The sequence below is a fragment of the Bos taurus genome, chromosome X (genome assembly GCF_002263795.3).
Source record: "Bos taurus isolate L1 Dominette 01449 registration number 42190680 breed Hereford chromosome X, ARS-UCD2.0, whole genome shotgun sequence".
In the NCBI taxonomy this organism is placed as follows: domain Eukaryota; kingdom Metazoa; phylum Chordata; class Mammalia; order Artiodactyla; family Bovidae; genus Bos; species Bos taurus.
This window is the reverse complement of record NC_037357.1, coordinates 102,879,454-102,900,556: the sequence shown is the minus strand read 5'-3', so window position 1 is coordinate 102,900,556 and position 21,103 is coordinate 102,879,454.

The window sequence follows — 21,103 nt, the reverse complement described above, 5'->3', positions numbered from 1 at the left end:
GGATGTGAACAATATGGAATAAATCAAAAGGAAGATGGCCCTTGCAGGGTATATCTTTGTGTATAGTTTAATGGTGAAAGGTCAGACCAGAAAGCTTCCAGGGGCTCTCAGCGTCCATACATGGGCCAGCATGGGGCATCAAATAAAGGTGACAGTAAAGGATTATTTCAAGGGATTAGATCTGGTAGCCAGAGTGCCTGAAGCACGATGGACAGAAGCTCGTAACACGTACAAGAGGTGGTGACTAAAATCATCCCCAAGAAAAAAGAAATCTAAGAAAGCAAAGTGGTTGGTCTGAGGAGGCCTTGCAAGCAGTTGGGAAAAGAAGAGAAGCGAAAAGCGAAGAAGGAAAGATATACCCAACTGAATATAGAGTTCCAGAGAATAGCGAGGAGAAGAAAACACTCCTGAGCGAACAGTGCGAAGGAATAGAGGAAAACTATAGAATGGCAAAGACTAGAGAGCCCTTCAAAAAAACTTGAGATGCAAAGGGAACATTTCATGCAAAAATGGGCACAATAAAGGACAGAAACCACAAGGACCTAACAGAAGCAAAAGAAATTAAGAAGAGGTGATAAGAATACACATAAGAACTATACAAGAAAGGTCTTCACGACCCGGATAACCACAATTGTGTGGTCACTCACCTAGAGCCAGATATCCTGGAGTGTGAAGTCAAATGGGCCTTAGGAAGCATCACTACGAAAAGGCTAGTGGAGGCAATGGAATTCAAGCTGAGCCATTTCAAATCCTAAAAGATGATGCTGTTGAAGTGCTGCATTCAATATGTCAGCAAATTTGAAAAACTCAGCAGTGGCTACAGGACTGGAAAAGGTTCATTTTCATTCTAATCCCAAAGAAAGGTAATGCCAAAGAATGTGCAAACTACTGTACAATGCAACCATTTAACACACTAGCAAGGTAATGCTCAAAATTCTTCAAGCTAGGCTTCAACAATACATGAACCGAGAACTTCCAGATGTACAAGCTGGATTTAGAAAAGGCAGAGGAACCAGACATCATCAAATTGCCAACATCTGTTGGATCACAGAAAAAGTAATAGAATTCCAAAAACAACTACTCCTGCTTCACTGACTACACTAAAGCCTTTGTGTGGATCACAACAAACTGTGGAAGATTCTTAGAGATGGGAATACCAGACCACCTTACCTGTCTCCTGAGAAATTTATATGCAAGACAAGAAGTAACAGTTATAATCGGACATGGGACAACAGACTGGTTCAAAATTCAGAAAGGATTATGTCAAGGCTGAATACTGTCACCCTGCTTATTTAACATCTATGCAGAATACATTATGTGAAAAGGGCTGGATGACTCAAGATGGAATCAAGATTGCCAAGAGAAATATCAACAACCTCAGATATGCAGATGATACCACTCTAATGGCAGACAGTGAAGAGGAACTAAAAAGCCTCTTAATGAGAGTGAAAGCAGAGAGTAAAAAAGCTGGCTTAAAATTCAACATTCAAAACACAAAGATCATGGCACCCGGCCCCATCACTTCATGGCAAGTAGATAGGGAAAAAGTGGAAACAGTGACACATTTTCTTTTCTTGGGCTCCAAAATCACTGCTGATGGTGACTGCAGCCATGAAATTAAAAGACTCTTGCTCCTTGGAAGAAAAGGTATGGGAAACCTAGACAGCATAATTAAAAAAAGAGACATCACTTTGTCAACAAAGGTCTGTATAGTCAAAGCTATGGTTTTTCCAGTAGTCATGTACGGCTGTGAGAGTTGGACCATAAAGAAGGCTAAGTGCTGAAGAATTGATGCTTTCAAACTGTGGTGCTGGAGAAGACTCTTGAGAGTCCTTTGGATAGAAAGGAGATCAAACCAGCCTATCCAAAAAGAAATCAACCCTGAATACTTACTGGAAGGACTGATGCTGAAGACCCAATACTTTGGCCACCTGATGTGAATAGTCAACTCATTGGAAAAGACCCTCATGCTGGGAAAGATTGAGGGCAAGAGGAGAAGGGGGCAAGAGAGGATGAGATGGTTGGATGGCATCACCGATTCAGTGTACATGAGTACAGCTCAAGAACCTCCCTGAGATTCACCTCTAGGTTGTATTCTCAGGACCTGGAAAAAATTTGACCCTGAAAATCTTAGAAAGAAAAGGCTCCCATTCTTTTTGCAACAAAACTTGGAACCTGAACAAATTGAGGAAATATGAAAAATGGCCTTTGAATGGCACACTAAATTATAACACAATCTCTTGATCTCTTTTGCTGTTCTTCATGCTCAAACCTTTATGGCACTTAGTGTGACTCCAGATCTAAGGGACTCATACCACATACGTCTTTCTGTTGCCACCTGATCCCCTCAACTCCTTCTGGCTCTCCCTCTCAGATTTCCGAGCCCAGGACTTTCTCCCATAATCAAAAGCCTGGGAAAACTTTCCTAACATTCTAAAGAATCCCCTTCTCACTCATCCTACCTCTTGGGGGCAGGGCTGGGGCGAGGGAGAAGAAAATGGGAAAGGAACCAAGCTTACTCTCTTTCTTCAAGTTCCGTTACTCTTCCAAATTCTTCTGATCAAACTAAGATCCCACCTCCCCAGAGGAACAATCGCTGCTGAGACATCAGTCAGTCTGCCCCTGTCATCAGCCAATCTGAGCACTCTCTAATTTAAATGTTATCTATGAAACTATGACTACAAAAAAGAGAGATGACATTTTTGACATTGGGTAGCCATGATATTCTTTCCACCCTGAAAAAAAAAAACTGGTTAAAATGAAATCTTTTTGAAATTGCAAAACTGGTTCTTTTTGCTATTGCAATTAGGAAAAAGCTGGTTTGTTAAAATCTCTACTTTTCTTTTTTTAGCTCTGACCCAGCCTGAGAAAACAGAAACATACCTAGTAAAAAGCCTGAAGTTAACTCTTACCATGCCCTGAAATATACACCCCACTCTGCCTGACACTCCAGCCCCTAAGCAAGTTAGCAAAACTTCAAGCCAAGGGTAAAAAGGGGCAAAGAGACATGTTAAATCTCAAGCGGAAAACTGTGAGATCTCTGTCCAGATTTATGTATGTCTCAGTGTGTGTCTTTGTCTTTGGATAAGATTGCTGAGGTTATTCTGTCAATGGGCTCTATTTAATCTGCCTAAAGCACTTACAAATCATACAATTCTTAAGTCAAGAAAAAAATCAAACTGAATGAATTTCAGGTTCATGTAAACTGGAAAATATTCACTATTAAATTAATACCTGGTATGAATGTTTATTTGTTAATCTAATGAACATAGACATTGTGAAGGTACTTTTAAGAAAATGCAAATGACCTAAGAGTTTTGGGTGATTTATGTTTACCAATCTACGGAATGCTTATATAAAGGACAGTCCATGGTTGCTGAAGGAAAGTAGGATATATGTTTTCAGTAAAAAGGTATGAGAAATGAAACTACATTCTATTAAGGGAAAAGGAAGTTCAGTCTAAACTTACAGGTGCCTGTTCTCTGACTGAGCAAGTGATGTATTTACTGAAAGCGTAAAAAATGTTTGTGGGACATGGACCCCGAGAAGAGAGTTTTGTGCATGGTACAAGTTTCTTAAGATGTTAAACTGCATTTGAAATCTTATTGTTACTTTGGCTAAGTGAATAACTATTGTTTCACAGTGAATATAAGCTGGTACCAAACTGGAATTAGGTTTTCTCTGTTAAAATAATAAACTTTTCTTGGAATATGGCTTTTAATAACAGATTATGTAAATTTCTTCATCTTTAAGTGATTTATATTTGCTTTCAAAACGTATTGTTACTTTGGCAAAATGAGTATTATTTCACTATGATCTATGAAGACTGTGACACACATAGACAAAGCTCATTCTGCTTCTACAAAAATTAACCCCTCATCTACTCCTAAATCAGGGAATTTAAAATGGATAAAGAATGGCTGTAAATCAAACAGTCAGGGCTATGGTAAATCCAAGACGGTCGTTTGGCTTTTCCTGGCTCCCTGACAAACCTCAGTTTCATTTGATGGGATAAAGCCTTTCCTAGTTGCAGATTTGATGTTCTTACAATGAAAAAAAAAAGTTTAAAATGTTTCTTCCACTTGGATACATGTTCTATAATCTCCAGTGATCAAGGCACCCACTTCACTGGATAAATCATACAAGCGTTAACAAAAACTTCACAAACCTCTTAAAAACTATCACTGTCACTGCCATTGCCAACCACCAGGCAAGGACAACAGAACAAGATTAACTACACGGGATTAAAAAAACTGCTAAATATGATTACAATTTTCATGACTTTTTGTCTGACATACTACTGGCTTCTAATCTTTGTTTTCAGATATAAAGAAGCTCTTCTCCTCAAACTACTTGTGGTCTAAAACAATTTAGCAATTTACATCTGTGGGTAAAATTAAAACTTTTTTCTCTATGCCTTGTCCCTCTAGAAATTTGAGACACTTGAGCTCTGAATAACCTTATTAGGTAAATGAAAAGACTGTCTCCTGGCATATACAGAGATTTCAAAGTGTAGTAGGGACCTCTAGAAGAAAATATCTACAAAACTCATGACAAAAACTTACAAAAACTCATGACAGGTGTATGGTGTCTATAGTCAATGGACCAAACTTATTTTAAAAAGAAATTAGTCTTGACTGTGTTTAATAAAAAGGGGGGCAGAAAAATTTATGTTTCACTGAATATTAAATTCTAGTTTTGTTAATTTAAGGTCTGTGTTTACCAAGACTCACTTCCCAGTTAGTCCCTTGCTGTTATGTTTTACTATTATAAGATCTAACTATTATAAGGACACTCTAAGGTTGTTTCTGAAGCCTAACTTCATAATCAATCTTTGGATAAAGATCAGGTGCCTCATGACCTACAACCAGGAGATGAACACCAGCCTACAGTCATTCAACAAAGTCAGACAACATGGTATATACTGGGCTGCATCTAATAAAAGTTCTTAAATTCTTACTTGTGAACTTACTACTAGCATATTGTTTTCTTTTTTAAATTAATTTAATTGGACGATAATTTCTTTACAATATTGTGGTGGTTTTTGCGATACATTGACATGAATCACCCACAGGTATACATGTGTCCCCCACATCCTGAATCCCACCACCACCTCCCTCCCCACCCCATCCCTCTGGGTTTTCCCCAAGCACTGGCTTTGAGTGCCCTGCTTCATGCATTGAACTTGCACTGGTGATCTGTTTCACATATGGTAATAGACATGTTTCAATGCTGTTCTCTCAAATCATCCTACCCTCCCCTTCTCCCTCATAGTCCAAAAGTCTGTTCTTTACATCTGTGTCTCTTTTGCTGCCTCGCATATAGGATCATTGTTACCATCTTTCTAAATTCCCTATATATGCATTCAGATCAGATCAGATCAGATCAGTCGCTCAGTCATGTCCAACTCTTTGCGACCCCATGAATCGCAGCACGCCAGGCCTCCCTGTCCATCACCAACTCCCGGAGTTCACTGAGACTCACGTCCATCGAGTCAGTGATGCCATCCAGCCATCTCATCCTCTGTTGTCCCCTTCTCCTCTTGCCCCCAATCCCTCCCAGCATCAGAGTCTTTTCCAATGAGTCAACTCTTCGCATGAGGTGGCCAAAGTACTGGAGTTTCATTGGTGTTTTTCTTTCTGGCTTACTTCACCCTGTATAATAGGCTCCAGTTTCATCCACCTCATTAGAACTGACTCAAATGCATTCTTTTTAATGGCTGAGTAATATTGCATTGTGTATATGCACCGCAGCTTCCTTGTCCATTCTCTGCCAGTGCACATCTAGGCTGCTTCCACGTCCTGGCTATTGTACGTTGTTTGCTATATTGCACAGTTTACAAAACTGCTGTCTCTTACATTACCAAATGCGTGACTGAGCCTCTAATAAACTGATGGTATACAATTCCATAAGAGATCAATGATTGTAATAATGTTAACTCTAGATATGGGAAGAAGCAACACAAGGGAGTATTTTCCTGGACTATAAGAGACTAGTAAGGCAGATATGGTCCAGGACTTTTGTTACTTTCATGGCCTAGTCAGTAATGGCATACTGAGTGACCTATCAAAAATAAATCTTCACCAGACCTGAGCACTACTACCACCATGGGACAAAATGGACCATGAGTTGCCCCCAAAACCAAGGTCAAATGTATAGCCATGAAGGAGCCCTGCTGACTGGAAACTGGCACTTGCTGTTTGCCTCTACAGAGATGAAATCAGGAGCCACTGCAGCTACTGACCTTCCACAGCCCCTGAAAGCAGTTCAGGCTAGCAATCACAATTGAGGCACTTTGTGCTCTGGGAAAAACTGGCAGAACAAGCCTCAGGTAATTAGATATTTTCATGAGTCCCAATTCTTGCATCTTCACATACCTAGAGAAACACCAGCATCATGGGCCAATGTCTGATCCTAGTCCTCCTGCCTAGCCCCTCTTCCAGGCCCCTGGCAGCTTCTCTACTTCTATTCATCTTTGGGCCACGTTATCTCTAACCATCCTGTTAAGTTTGTTTTTTCTAGAAGACAACAAGTAAAATCTCCAGATGCTGTTACAACAAGGATACCAGCTGGTTAACACACTGAACAGGCGGTTTCGTCATTCTGTGGACTCTCGACTCCCTGAGCAGATGCACCCTGACAGAGAGCGGGTGCTGGGACCCAGGGCCCCACAGTGCCCCTGGCCAGCAGGAAGAAGCCAGAGTGCTCTGCGCCTCTCGCCCCAGTGACCTGGGTCCCCACGTCCCAGGCCGGGATAGGCAGGTAGTTAGACATGAGAAGGGTGTTAACGGGCCACAGATTTGGCCCATTCATAAGAAGAGGGACGAATGTTGAGTTCCTGCCCCCAAGGCCACAGGTGCGAGGACTTGCACCAAGGCCACAGAAGCAGAGCCCAGAACCAAGGACACCTCTGAAACTGACTGAACCCCTTTGAAATCCCTGATCACTAACAAGCTTCCTGACTCCCAATTAGGTCTTGGGAGTCTTGGGAAGACTTGGGAAGGCATCTTGGGAAGACCCTACTCCAGTAAACACCCTAAGGCACCCCAACCAATCACCTAATGTCAACCATCCAGCAGGAATTTTGTCTTGAGGCTATAAAAATTGGCTGCTACTGCTAAGTCACTTCAGTCGTGTCCGACTCTGTGCGACCCCATAGACGGCAGCCCACCAGGCTCCCCCGTCCCTGGGATTCTCCAGGCAAGAACACTGGAGTGGGGTGCCATTTCCTTCTCCAATGCATGCAAGTGAAAAGTGAAAGTGAAGTCGCTCAGTCGTGTCCGACCTCAGGAACCCCGTGGACTGCAGCCCACCAGGCTCCTCCATTAAAAATTGGCTATTAACTCACAAAAACTATTGACTCTCCCTGGCCTGTCAGGAGGATGGCCCACTGCACTCGCGGTGCCCGCGTTATTTCTGCTCTTTGTTCTTGATAAATTAACTCCCTTCTCAACGGCTCTGTGTCTGGAAAATCTTTTCCAACCCTGACTCAACAAATACTATCTACAATGACGATAAGACTTTAGCTGGTTAGACTCATCTGTTGAAATACAGGGAAACATACAGCAGGCCTAATTTCCCTGCGGGGAAAGGTAATCGCAGACCAGCATTACTGATGTTCTCTACTCCTAAACCTGTTCGTAACTGTCTCTGCCAGGCAGGATTCTCTACATGTTTGTTCAGTTTTTACCTGGTATCCTTCCCAAGTCTCACCAAGCTGCATGGAAATGTCTTATTCTCCATTTGGGCCATTGATTCCAACAGTAAGAACCAACGAATATCTCCTGGGCACAGACCTTATACAAAGACTATAGTTAGCTAGGCATCTACCAGCTGGGATTCTACTAGGAAAGTCACTTAAAACTTTGTACCTCCATTTCTCTGCTTTAAAATAGCCCCCATGTGAACAGGAAGATCTTGTCTTCAATTTGGGCCATGTCCAGACAACACATTAGAAATGCTTGTGGGGAGAAGGAATATTTCATTTGGTGATACTTCCCTAGCCTAAGGAAACTTACAACACAGCTGGAAAGACAGAAACACATCAGACATTGAAGTGATTTGTGCAGAGGATTGATGTGAGAAAAGGAAATTTTAATCCTGGTCTACCATGAATTTCCTGTGTCACCATGTCACATGATACAATCTCTTAAACCCTCCTGTCTCATTTGTAAACTGAGAAGGCTGGAGTTGGGGATGATGATGATAACAGTAAAAATTCACTGAGCATTTCTTATATACTAGGCCCTATATTAAGTACTGACCATGGATTAACGCACTGAAACCTCACAATACTGCTGAGGTAGGTACCACTATCATCCCTATTCTGCAGATAATCCATGAGATCCAGTGTTCTATAATTATGTGGTTTCAAGTTAAAGATTATGGGAGATAGTATTTTCCAAAGGTGGCCCCAACAATAGTTCCCATTCCACGTGATCTTAGAAAGTATGACTTTGACACTCCTGCTTTAGAGAGGTGGGTCTAAGTCCCCTCTCATTGAATCTGGGTGGGCTTTTGTCTGGAGAAAGTTATGTTATAGACTTCTGAGAAGAGATCATAAAAGCCAATTAATACAGCTTATATTAGATTTCTACTGCTGCACAACAGATTATCACAAACAGTGGCTTAAAATAAGACATTTGATCATCAAAAAATCTACAAACAAATGTTGGAGAGGGTGTGAAGAGAAGGAAACTCTTCTACATTAGTGGTGGGAATGTAAATTGGTACAGTCACTATGGAGAACAGTATAGAGTTCCTTAAAAAACTAAAAATAGAGCTACCATCAGTTCAGTTCAGTCACTCAGTGGTGTCTGACTCTTTGCGACTCCATGAATCGCAGCACGCCAAGCCTCCTTGTCCATCACCAACTCCTGGAGTTCACTCAGACTCACGTCCATTGAGTCAGTGATGCCATCCAGATGCTAAAGCTGAAACTCCAGTACTTTGGCCACCTCATGCAAAGAGTTGACTCATTGGAAAAGACTCTGATGCTGGGAGGGATTGGGGGCAGGAGGAGGAGGAGAAGAGCTACCATATGACCCTGCAATTCAACTCCTAGCCATATAGCTGGAGAAAAATACGATCCAAAAGGATACATCCACCTCAGCGTTCACTGCAGCACTGTTTACCACTGCCAAGAACAGAAGCAACCAAGACCCAGAGGAATGGATACAGAAAATGTGGTACATATATACAATGGAATATTATTCATCTAATAAAAGAATGAAATAATACCATTTGCAACAACATGGATGGACCTAGAGACTGTCATACTGAATGAAATAACTCAGAAAAAGAAATACATGCAGAATCTAAAGACAAATGATAGAAATGAACTTATTACAAAACAGAAACTGTGTGTGTGAAGTTAGTCAGACAAAGAGAAATGTATGTGGAATCTAAAGACAAATGATAGAAATGAACTTATTTACAAAATAGAAACAAACTCATAGAATGAGTTTCTAGTTACTAGGGAAGGGTTGGGGGGAAGATATAGTTATGGAGTTTGGGATTGACAAGTACACACTGCTATATTTAAAATGGGTAACCAACAAGGACCTACTGTGTAGCACAGGAAGCTCTATTCAATGTCATGTGCCAGACTGGATGGGAGGGAAGTCTGGGGGAGAATGGATCCATGTATATGCATGGGTGGGTGACTTTGCAGTCCACCCGAAACTTAGGTGGTGTAGTAGTAAAGAAGCCAGCTACCAAGGCAGGAGACACAAGAGACACGGGTTCAATCCGTGGGTTGCTAAGATCCCCTGGAGTACGAAATGGTAACTCCCTTTAGTAATCTTGCCTGGAAAAATCCATGGACAGAGAAGCCTGGCGGGCTACAGTCCATGGGGTCTCAAAGATTCAGACAGGACTGAGCATGCACACACACACTTACCTGGAATACTCCTCCCCACCCCCAGTGAAACTAGCACAACATTGTTAACTGGCTAAACTCCGATATAAAATTAAAAGTTTAATAAAGAAACTACACAGAGAACATCAATTAGGATGTCTGCAACAAAAATGACAGAGAATAACAAGTGTCAGTAAGGTTGTGGGGACACTGGAACCCAAATACATCACTGGTGGCAATGTAAGAAAGACACTGAAGCCCACTTTGGAAAAACAGTCTGGCAGCTTTCAAAAGACTAAACACAGAGTTACTTATGACCCAGTAATTTCACTCCAAGGGGTCTACCCAAGAGATGTGAAAACACACAACCACACAAAACAACCCAATCAAAAAGTAGGCAGGAAGCCTTGACAGACATTTCTTCAAAGAAGATATACAGATGTCAGTAGGCACATGAAAAGGTGCTCAACATCACTAATTATTAGAGAAATGTAAATCAAAAGTACAGTGAGATACCACCTCACACCTGTCAGAATGGCCATCATTAAAAAGCCTACAAATAACAAATGTTGGAGAGGATGTGGAGAAAAGGGAACCCTGCTACACTGCTGATGGGAATGTAAACTGGCACAACCATTATGGAAAACTGTGGCATTTCCTCAGAAAACTAAAAACAGAATTACCATATGATCTAGCAATCTCATTCCTGGGCACATACCCAGACAAAACTATAATTCAGAAAAGATACCTGCAAGCAAACACTTGAAGACATTATAGTCAAAACCTTCCAAACATGAGAAAGGAAATAGCCAGCCAAGTCCAGGAAGCACAGAGTCCCATACAGGATAAACCCAAGGAGAAACACGTGGACACACACATTAAACTAACAAATATAAATTGAAAGAAAAAGCATGAAAAGCAGCAAGGGAAAAGTAACAAATAATATACAAGGGAAACTTCATTAACTTATCACCTGATTTTTCAGCAGAAACTCTGCAGTCCAGAAGAGAGTAGCAGCATACATTTAAAGTGATGAAAAGGAAAAAAACTACAACTAGGATTACTCTACCCAGCAAGGTTATCATCCAGATTCAATAGGGAAATCAAAAGTTTTACAGACAAGCCAAAACTAAGAGAATTCAGTGCCACAAAATCAGCTTTACAACAAATGCTAAAGGAACTTCTCTAGGCGGGAAACACGAAAGAAAAAAGACTTACAAAAACAAACTCAAAAGAATTAAGAAAATGGTAACAGGAACATACATACTGATAATTATCTTAAATATAAATGAATTAAATGCTCCAACCAAATGGCACAGGCTTTTGGCTGTGCAAAATGTTGGAGAGGATACATTTTGGCTGAATGGATACAAAAACAAGACTACTATATATACTGTCTACAAGAGACCCACTTCAGATCTAGGAACACATACAGACTGAAAGTGAGGGCATGGAAAAAGATATTCCATGCAAATGGAAATCAAAAGAAAACTGGAGTAGCAATACTTATATCAGACATAATAGACCTTAAATTAAAGACTGTTGCAAGAGACAAGGAAACACACTACATAATGATCAAGGAGAATCCAAGAAGATACGATTGTAAATACTTCTGCACCGAACATCAGAGCACCGCAATGCATAAGGCAAATTCTAACGGCCATAAAAGGGGAAATTGACAGTAACACAGTAATAGTGGGGGACTTCAGCACTCCACTTACACCAATGGGTAGATCATCCAGAAAAAAAGTTAATAAGGAAACACAAGTCTTAAATGACACACTAGACCAGATAGACTGAATTGATACATATAAGACATTCCATCTGAAAGCAGTAGAATACACTTTCTTCTTAAGTGCACATGGAACAGTCTGCAGCACAGATCTCATCTTGGGTGAAAAATCAAGACATGGCAAATTTAAGAAAACTGAAAGCAGATCAAGCATCTTTTCAAACCATAATGCCATGAGATTAGAAATCTATTACAGGGGAAAAAAACTGTAAAAAAAAAAAAACCCCACAAAAACATGAAGGCTACATGATATGCTACTAAATAACCAAGAGATCACTGAAGAAATCAAAGAGGAAATAAAAAATACATAGAAACAAATGATAACGAAAACACACACAAAACCTATGGGATGCAGTAAGAGCAATTCTAAGAGGGAAATTTATAGCAATATAATCCTACCTCAAGAAACATGAAAAATCTCAAATAAATGACCTAACCTTACACCTAAAGCAACTAGAGAAAGAAGTACAAACAAAACCCAAAGTTACTAGAAGGGAAGAAATCATAAAAATCAGAACAGAAATAAATGAGACTCATCAAGAAAAAATGGAAGAGGACACAATATATAAAACTATAAATGGAAAAGAAGAAATTACAACTGACATTGCAGAAATAGCATTATAAGAGACTACTTCCAAGCAACTATGAGGCTTCCCAGGTGGCTCAGTGTGAAGAACCTGCCTGCCAATGCAGGAAATGTGGATCCAATCCCTGGGTTGGGAACATCCCCTGGAGAAGGGAATGGCAACTCACTCCAGTATTCTTGCCTGGAAACTCCCATGGAAAGAGGAGTCTGAGAGGCTACTGAATGACCGAGCATGCATGGACAAGTAAGTATATGTCAATAAAATGGATAACCTGAAGGAAATTGACAAACTCTTAGAAACATACAACCTTCCAACTGAACCAGTAAGAAACAGAAAATATGAACTGGCCAATCACAAGTATGAAATTGAAACTATGTTTAAAAATCTTCCAACAAACAAAAGTCCAGGACCAGATGGCATCACAGGTGAATTCTATCAAACATTTAGAGTAGAGCTAACATCCATCCTTCTGAAACTCTTCCAAAAAAATTGCAGAGGAAGGAACACTCCCAATCTCATTCTACAAGGCCACCATCACACTGATACCAAAACCAGATTAACATATCACAAAAAAAGAAAATTCCAGACCAACATCACTGATGAACATGGATGCAAAAATCCTCAACAAAATATTAGCAAAAAGAATCCAACAACACATTAAAAGGACCATAGAACCATGATCAAGGGGGATTTATCCCAGGGATGCAATGATTCTTCAATAAACACAAATCAGTGTGATATACTGTATTAATAAATTGAAGAATAAAAACCATATGATCATGTCACCAGATGTAGAAAAAACGTTTGACAAAATTCAATACCCATTTAGGCACTGAGGGAAACTACCTCGACATAATAAAGGCCAGATACAACAAAAACACAGGAAACACCATTCTCAATGGCAAAAAACTGAAAGCATGTTCTTCAAGGTCAGGAACAAGAGAAGGATGTCCACTCTCATAACTATTAATCAAAAATAGTTTTGGAAGCACTAGCCAGGTCGGCAGGTAGGAAAAGTAATAAAAGAAATCCAAATTGGGAAAGAAGTTGTAAAACTGTCACTGTTTTCAGATGACATACTATACACAGAAAATCCTGAAGATACCACCAGAACACTACTGGTGCTAATCAACGAATTTAGTAAAGTTGTAGGATACAAAATTAATCCACAAAAATCTGTTGCATTCCTATACATTAGCAATGAATGATTGGAAAGAGAAATTAAGGAAACAATCCCATTTATCACTGCAATGAAAAGAATAAAATACCAAGGAATAAATTTACATAAGGAGACAAAAGACCTGTACTGAGAAGACAATAAGATACTGATGAAAGAAATCAAAGATGACACAAACAGATGGAGAGACATACCATGTTCTTGCAATGGAAAAATCAATATCATCATGAAAATGACGATAACTACCCAAAGCAATAAACAGATTCAATGTAATCCCAATCAAATTACCAATGGCATTCTGCACAAAATTAAAACAAAAATATCTCACAATTCATATGGATACACAAAAGACACCAAATAGCCAAAGCAATCTTGAGAAAGGAAAATGCAACTGGAGGAATCAGGCTTCCTGACTTCAGATTATACTACAGACCTACAGTCATCAAGACAGTAGAGTACTGGTACAAAAACAGAAATACGTATCAATGGAACAGAATGGAAAGCCCAGTGATAAACCCATGCACCTATGGTCACCTCATCTTTGACAAAGCACACAAAAATACACCATGGAGAAAAGACAGCCTGTTCAATTAGAGGTGCATGGAAAACTGGAGAGCTACATGTAAAACAATGAACTTAGAACACTTCCTAAAACCATACACAAAAAATAAACTCAAAATGGATTAAAGACCTAAAATAAGGCCTGACAGATAAGACTTCTACAGGAATACAAAGGCAGAACACTCTAGTATAAATTCCAGCAAGATCTTTTTTGACCCACTCTACAGAATAATGAAAATAATAACAATATAAACAAATGGGACCTAGTTAAACTTTAAAGTTTTGCACAGCAGAAGAAACCATCAACAAGACAAAATGATGACCCTCAGAAAAGTGCAAAGTCCTCGCAAAGTAAGCAAATGAGAAGGGAATCATCTTCAAAATACACAAACAGCTCATGTAGCTCAATATAAAAAAAAGCCAATCAAAAAAATGGGTGGTATCCCTAAACATGCAGTTCTCCAAAGACGACATATACAAGAAAATATGCTTAACATCACTATTTATTAGAGAAATGCAAATCAGAACTACAGTGAGGTACCACCTCACCCTGGTCTGAATGGCCATCATCAAAAAATCTACAATAAATGAATGCTGCTGAGGGTGTGGAAAATAGAGAACCCTCCTGCACTGTTGGTGGGAATATTTATTTGTACAATCACTAAAGAGAACAGTATGGAGGTTCCTTAAAAAACTAAAAGTAGAACTACCACATGACCCAGCCATCCCATTCTTGGGCACATGCTTGAGGAAAACCACAATTCCAAAAGATGCATGGACCCCAGTGTTCACGGCAGCACTATTTACAAGAGCTAGGATATGGCAGAAAGTAGAGAACTAAGGAGCCTCTTGATGAAAGTGAAAGACGAGAGTAAAAAAGTTGGCTTAAAATTCAACATTCAGAAAACTAAGATCATGGTATCCGGTCCCATCACTTCATGGCAAATAGACAGGGAAACAGTGGAAAGAGAGACAGACTTTATTTTTTGGAGTTCCAAAATCACTGCAGATGGTGATTGCAGCCATGAAATTAAAAGACGCTTGCTTGGAAGAAAAGCTATGACCAACCTAGACAGCATATTCAAAAGCAGAGACATTACTTTGCCAACAAAGGTCCATCTAGTCAAAGCTACGGTTTTTCCGGTAGTCATATATGGATGTGAGGGTTGGACTATAAAGAAAGCTGAGCACCGAAGAATTAATGCTTTTGAACTGTGGTGTTGGAGAAGACTCTTGAGAGTCCCTTAGACTGCAAGGAGATCCAACCAGTCTATCCTAAAGGAAATCCGTCCTGAATATTCACTGGAAGGACTGATGTTGAAGCTGAAACTCCAATACTCTGGCCACGTGATGCAAAGAACTGACTTATCTGAAAAGACCCTGATACTGGGAAAGATTGAAGGCAGGAGGAGAAGGGGACGAAAGAGGATGAGATGGTTGGATAACATCACCAACTCGATAGACATGTGTTTGAATAAGCTCTGGGAGTGGGTGATGGACAGGGAAGCCTGGTGTGCTGCAGTCCATGGGGTCGCAAAGAGTCGGACACAACTGAGCGACTTCACTTTCACTTTTCACTTTCATGCGTTGGAGAAGGCAATGGCACCCCACTCCAGTGTTCTTGCCTGGAGAATCCCAGGGACGGGGGAGCGTGGTGGGCTGCTGTCTATGGGGTTGCACAGAGTCGGACACGACTGAAGCGACTTAGCAGCAGCAGCAGCAGAGTCAGGAAGGTGTCGGAAGGTTGCCAGAGGTGCTGGGGAGAGTACAGAGGAGGAAGTACTAACGGGCATTGAGTTTCCTTTTGGCTGGCGAAAACGTTCTAGGATTGATGACCATGACACAGCTCTGAGCATATACTAAAAACCAGTGTACATTTTAAAGGGGTGAATTGTATTATATGTGAATTATACCTCAATACAGCTGTTTATACACTGCTGAAAAGGCTGTGGGGTAACATACACTCTTGAACATTGTGAGAATGCACCATGGAAGGTGAATTGTCAGTATCTAACAAAACTAGATTTGTGTTAACATTTAGCCTTTGACCCAGAAATCCCATTTCTAGTGCCTTCCTCTTAAAATACACCAGTAACAACAAGAAAATACACAGACACAAGGTTATTCAGCATTACTCATACAATATGGCAGAAACTACGCAAGTGTGCAAATCAAAGCTATTGGCTAAGTAACTGATGATACACCCACAATACGGAGTACTATGTAGCTGTAGGAAAAGAATGTGGAGGATCTCTATGAGCTGGTGTGGGGTGGTTTCCAGGATACACTGTAACACAAAAAGTATGTAAATCATCCGTTCCCATTTGTTTAACAAAGGGGAAATAAGTAAATAAGCATATATCTCCTTATGTTTGCAAAAGGAAACACAGAAAGGATGAACCAGGACAACGATGAAGTTTTCTACTTGTAAGTTTGGGGTGGGGGTGGACAACATGAACTAAATCGGAAGGAAGATGGACCCTGTAGGGTGTATCTTTGTGTGTATTGTAAAGTTGAAAGGTCAGAGGAGACAGCTGCAAGGGGCTCTCACTGCCCAAATGTGGGCCAACTGGGGCATCAATTTAAGGGCACAGTAAAAAGTTATTTCAAGGGATTAGATCTGGCAGACAGAATGCCAGAAGAACTATGGACAGAGGTTTCTAACACTGTATAGGAAGCAGTCACCAAAACCATTCCCAAGAAAAAGAAATGCAAGAAGGCAAAGTGGTTGTCTGAGAAGGCCTTACAAATACCTGAGAAGAGAAGCAAATGGCAAAGGAGAAAGGGAAAAATATACCCAACTAAATGTGGAGTTCCAGAAAATACCAAGGAGAGGTAAGAAAGCCTTCCTAAGTAAACAGTGCACAGAAATAGAGGAAAAGAATAGAATGGGAAAGACTAGAGATCTCTTCAAGAAAATTAGAGATACCAAGGGAACATTTCCTGCAAAGATGGGCACAATAAAGGACAGAAATGGCATGGACCTAACAGAAGACGATATTAAGAAGAGGTGGCAAGAACACAAAGAACTGTACAAAAAAAGTCTTAATGACCCAATAACTCACCTAGAGCCAGATATCCTGGAGTGTGAAGTAGAGTGGGCTTTAGGAAGCATTACTATGAACAAAACTAGTGGAGGTGATGGAATTCTAGAGGACTGTTTCAGATCCTAAAAGATGATGCTATGAAAGTGCTGCACTCAATATGCCAGCAAATTTGGAAAACTCAGCAGTCGCCACAGGACTGGAAAAGGTCAGTTTTCATTCCAATCCCAAAGAAGGGCAATGCCAAAGAACATTCAAACTACCGCACAACTGCACTCATTTCATATGCTAACAAGGTAAAGCTCAAAATTCTTCAAGCTAGGCTTCAGTAGTACATGAACCAAGAACTTCCAGACGTACAAGCTGGATCTAGAAAAGGCAGAGGAACCAGAGATCAAATTGCCAACATCTGTTGGATCATAGGAAAAGCCAGGGAATTCCAGAAAAACATCTACTTTTGCTTCATTGACTATGCTAAAGCCTTTGACTGTGTGGATCACAACAAACTGTGGAGAATTCTTAAAGAGATGGGAATACCAGATCACTATACCTGCCTCCTGAGAAACCTGTATACAGGACAAGAAGCGACAGTTAGAACCTTACGTGAAACAACTGACTGGTTCAAAGCTGGGAAAGGAGTACGTCAAGGCTGTACATTGTCACCCTGCTTATTTAACTTATATGCAGAGTACATCATGCAAAATGCCAGGCTGGATGAAGCACAAGCTGGAATCAAGATTGCTGGGAGAAATATCAATAACCTCAGATATGAAGATGACACCACCCTAATGGCAGAAAGTGAAGAGGAACTAAAGAGCCTCTTGACGAAGGTGAAAGAGGAGAGTGAAAAAGCCGGCTTAAAACTCAACATTCAAAAAACCAAGATCATGGCATTGGGTCTGATTAATTCATGGCAAATAGATGGGGAAACAATGGAAGCAGCAACAGACTTTATTTTCTTGGGCTCCAAAACCACTGTTGACGGTGACTCAGCCGTGAAACTAAAAGATGCTTCCTCCTTGGAAGGAAAGCTATGACAAACCTAGACAGTATATTAAAAAGCAGAGACATAACTTTGCTGACAAAGGCCTGTATAGTCAAAGCTATGGTTTTTCCAGTAGTCTTTGTATGGATGTGAGTGTTGGACAATAAAGAAGGCTGAGTGCTGAAGAATTGATGCTTTCGAACTGTGGTGTTGGAGAAGACTGTTGAGAGTCCCCTGGACAGAAAAGAGATCAAACCAATTAATCCCAAAGGAAATCAATCCTGAATATTCACTGGAAGGACTGGTGCTGAAGCTGCAACTCCAATACTTTGGCTACCTGATGTGAATAGTCTACTCATCGGAAAAGATCCTGATCCTGGGAAAGAATGAGGGCAAGAGGAGAAGGGGGCAACGGAGGATGAGATGGTTGGATGGCATCACCGACTCAATGGACATGAGTTTGAGCAAACTCCGGGACATAGTGAAAGACAGGGAAGCCTGGTGTGCTGCAGTTTATGGGGTCGCCAAGAGTTAGACACGACTTAGTGACTGAACAACAAAGGATTATAACCCAGTAAATAAAACATGAATCTGTGAGATCACTTTAATAATAAATAGTTAAGTATATAAATGGGCTTCCCATGTGGCATAAAGAACCCTCCTGCGAATGTAGGAGACATCAAGAGACCTGGGTTCCATCCCTGGGTCAAGAAGATTCACTAGAGGAGGGCATAGTAACCCACTCCAGTATACTTGCCTACAGAATCCCGTGGACAGGGGAGCCTGGTGGGCTATATAGTCCATGGGGCTGCAAAGAGTCAAACACAACTGAAGGGACTTAGCACGCGGGCAAGTATATACCCCCCTGTGCCCCTCCCCAGGCTCACACTAGACTCCTGGCCAGTCTCTCTTCAGGGCCCAGGGCCCACTTTGGCTCCTCACACTGACTGGCTGGCAACTTCTCCTCACTCCAGGTCCCCCATCACATCACCTCCCCAGCTTCGTCTGCTGTAACAAACCCCTTCTTAAGCTTGGTGGCCCTGCTTCCCAGATAGAACCCTAAGGCTGGTTGATCTCAGGAAAGGGTATGTGAGAATTTTTTGCATTCTTGCAATGTTTTTTGTTAAGCGTGAAATATTTTCAAAATAATGTCTTAAAAAACTGAATTTTTCTAAGATTGACTTGAGGATGCTTTCAGTAAAAGGTTAATAACAGAAGGTTTTCATTTCTGGTGCCAAGACTAAGTATGAGTAACAGGCACTGCACATTTCCTATGACAGGACCCTGGGAATGAGGCAGGAGAGGGATGGGGGAGTCCTGCAGCCTTTTGCTCGTTTCACCACTGACCTGATCTGAGGACATAGGAGTCAGGCAGAAATGAAACAGAAGATGACAAGGAAGCCATGGTCCACTGGGGGCTGGAACCAATGACCCCCTCCTGCCACTAGACCGCAACGAGGGGACCAGACCAGAACACGGGGTGTTTTATAGCTAGAGAAGCTGAGCTACAACACACTTGATTGATATTTCTGAGTTTCAGGAATACACTGGATAACCACCCAGCCTTTAGCCATTGTATTTACATGTGGGGAAAAAGAAAAATAGCATAAGAAGGCAAAAGATTAGAATCAGGGCCACAGATGGCTCTAATATTAATTTTTGCAGTAACTGAAAATAGCACAACCAATATATCCACCTATTGTCTTATTTATCCAGCTCTTCTAGAGGCAATATTCTATTTATTCCCTTTGGTAGAAGGTGAGAGCAAATATTCCAAGGAAATCAGCATCAAATGTGGCCCCCAAATTTTATAAAATACCTAAATCATAAATATTCAGTTTTCACAGCCATAATTCAGGAATATTCTCATGTTTTATAAATGTTGGCCAGCTCTAAAGAAATACAATTTCTGATTTTTTGTTTTAAACCATAAGACAGAAAATCATTAAAAAAAAATAAAATGTTGCCATCATGACTGTAATTCTTTTTGCCTGTACTGTGTGGCTTGCAGGATCTTAGTTCCCTGAGCAGGTATTGAACCTGGGCCCCTGCAGTGAGAGCACTGAGTCCTAACCACTGGACCACCAAGGAATTCCCACCCATGATAGTAATTCTTGATTCAGGCAGAATCATCAATGGATGCTAAAACTAGTAGTTAAATATGTGATGAGGAAATGGATATTTACATAGGCTCAAAGTATCTCCCCACAAATTATGAATTACAAAGGAGAAAATACTGTGTTTTTGAGAGATCTAGGGAACATCACTGGAGAAGGCAATGGCACCCCACTCCAGTATTCTCTTACCTGGAAAATCCCATGGAGGGAGGAGCCTGGTGGGCTGCAGTCCATGGGGTCACTAAGAGTCGGACACGACTGAGCAACTTCACTTTCACTTTTCACTTTCATGCATTGGAGAAGGAAATGGCAACCCACTCCAGTGTTCTTGCCTGGAGAATCCCAGGTACGGGGGAGCCTGGTGGGCTGCCGTCTATGGGGTCGCACAGAGTCGGACACGACTGAAGCAACTTAGCTTAGGGAACATCACTTCAGTCTCATGCGTCACCAGAATGCCACCCGTCTCACTAAAAACAGTCACGTGCCTCCTAAGGTGCCTCGCTGGGCACAGGACGTCATTTCTGTGGGGCTCCCGCTAAACATGAACTTCCTGCAGGCAGTTATGAGGAAACATGCAGTGAACCCAAACTGAGGGACATTCTATAAAACGGCTGGCCTGTACTCTTCTCAAATGTCAAGGTCATGAATGCTGGGGAAAGGCTGAAGAACTGTTGTAGATTACAAGAGATTACAGAGACAGTTGTCTTATTAACAGACAGATTAACACAGACAATTAAAAACAATGTGTGACCCTGCTTTGGATCCTGGACTAGAAACAGAAAATTGTTATACAGGACATTACTGGGACAATTGGCAAAATGAGAATAAGGATCATAGATTTACAGTACTATATCAATGGTAAATGCCTTGCTTTTGATGGGTGTATTGCGGTAATGTAAGAGAAACTCCATGAGCATCCAAATGCTTAGGAAATAGACACTGAAGTTCTTCTGAAGTTCTTAGGGGCAAAGAAAACCATAA